The sequence below is a fragment of the Neovison vison genome, chromosome 13 (genome assembly GCF_020171115.1).
Source record: "Neovison vison isolate M4711 chromosome 13, ASM_NN_V1, whole genome shotgun sequence".
NCBI lineage: Eukaryota > Metazoa > Chordata > Mammalia > Carnivora > Mustelidae > Neogale > Neogale vison.
In genome coordinates this window covers 103,656,063-103,658,073 of record NC_058103.1, presented here as the reverse complement: position 1 = coordinate 103,658,073, position 2,011 = coordinate 103,656,063, and positions in this window count along the sequence as shown.

Sequence of the window (2,011 nt, the reverse complement as noted above, 5' to 3'; positions counted from 1 at the left end):
GTGTGAGAATCTGTTTTTCTCTTCCACCTCACCAAAACAAGCAGTGGCAAAGTCAAAATGTTCCTCTTTTAAAACTTCTGAATCTCCCATCAGCTCTGGATCCTCACTGTTTGTTTTTTGTACGTACCATTATCTTTCCTTGCCTGGATTACTGTGACAGCCCTGTTGGGCCTCTCTGGTCCTGGCATTTCCCCTTCCACAGCTGCCAATGGACCTGTCAGAGAGGCACACCTCCTTACGGCATTCTCCTGCTTGGAAATGAACACCCTGTGCATTTTAGCCTCACAGTACTTGCTCAGTTTGTGTGAAGCATCTGTGGTTTCCAGCATCAGTTAAGCAAAAGCCCAGTACGATACCAGGAATTCCCCTTACTCCACTCTTCACCTTCCAGACCCCATTCAAGCATGCCATCACTCTGGAAGGGCTTCTCTGAAGTCTCTGTCCAGGCAGCACACCCTTCTGGGCGTCTCCATGGCACCCGATGCATGCCTTGAATATAGAACTTGCCGAATTGTATATGGCAAGGCTGAGCTTATTGAATGCAGGTCTGCAAATTTTCATTCACTTATGCCAAGAACTCAGCAGAGTTCCTATTTTATGGTTGAACCACATTTTGTGGGTCAAATAGGAACATCCACAGGATAGAATTCCTGGATAGAAAGGTACCCTCTTATAATGGGGCTGTTAGGATGATGGAGTGGGCCTTACCTAAAGTTTTAGATTCCCTGGTGTTGGTACTCCCCGTCACCACATCGGCTCCCAGGACCTCAATCCCTGCCTCTGCTACCCAGCAATGCTATTCTTCCAAGCAGCTCCCAAGCCTTTCCCTACAGCCTGGCCCACACAAATTTTCTTTGACCCAACTTATTTCAGGCCAGTGGTCCATCAGTTATGGACTAAAACTATTGTAGGGTTCCTCAAAGGGCCTTATTAGAGAAATAAATAGGGTGTTTTTAATAAGGAAGGTAGGAAGGTGGTGAACAATTTGATTTCACTACAGATATAGAGTAGTTTTTAATCTGCTAGTCTGATCAACCCCAAATGTAGCATATAAAGGGGTCTGTTTTCAACATTTATTGTCTCTGAGCAGCCCCCTTTAATGCTATTAGGGATTATGTGCCCTTATGAAGGAGAGAAGTAAAGCAAAGAATGTGTGTGCATGTCTTCAGGAAATGCTATCGGAGTAGCCTGCAAGTTAACTTCCCAGCTTTCTCTTCCAGAGTCAACTCACTTCTCCCCTAATAGGCAGAAGGCTCTGACTCCTGAGGAAATGTGTGTGTAAGTAGGTGACTTTGATGCAAGGCAAGAACAGGGCTTTGTCCTGGATAAAGGTCGATTGGGAAGATAAATGCTCCCTCCGTGTCCATACTTCACACCAGTGAATAGAGTGATAGTCAACCTGTTTATTTTCTAGCAAACCGGGACATGGCCATGTGACTCATGAAGAAAGAGCCTGCATTTACCTCCCAGATATTTGACCCTGTCCTTCTGAGAGCTACTGGGCATATTTCAAGTCTAAATCCACAAGAGAGCGTTTCCAGAGCACATGGCCGAGCATTTAGATAGAGATGAGGAAACAACCTGAAGAGAGATGCATTAAGGAAATCCAATTCCATGACCTTCATCTGTGTCCAGTACAACACCCGCATCTCATGTCATTTTTTGGTAATGTGACTTGACTGTCATTTTTCTTTTAATTTTTCTTCTTACCATACTGCCTAGTAGTTTCTATCAAGTTCCTACCTTAGGAGTTCCTCTAGGAAGCACACAATTAATCTTTTATAGACTTATCACCTAGGTTTGAAGGTAGTTTGTTTACAACATTGTCATTCCTCTGAACCCAGAATCCCCCTGGGATGCATTTTTTTTGAGCCAGGGTCCTAGCTGAAAGGAATGATGGGTTCAGTATAGCTCAGGAAAACACTTAGAGCTATTTGGTTTCCATTCAGAGGGGGTGATTTTTAGAGATGGAGTTAATGACTGGTCAAAGTGTATTTTGTTTATAGAAATC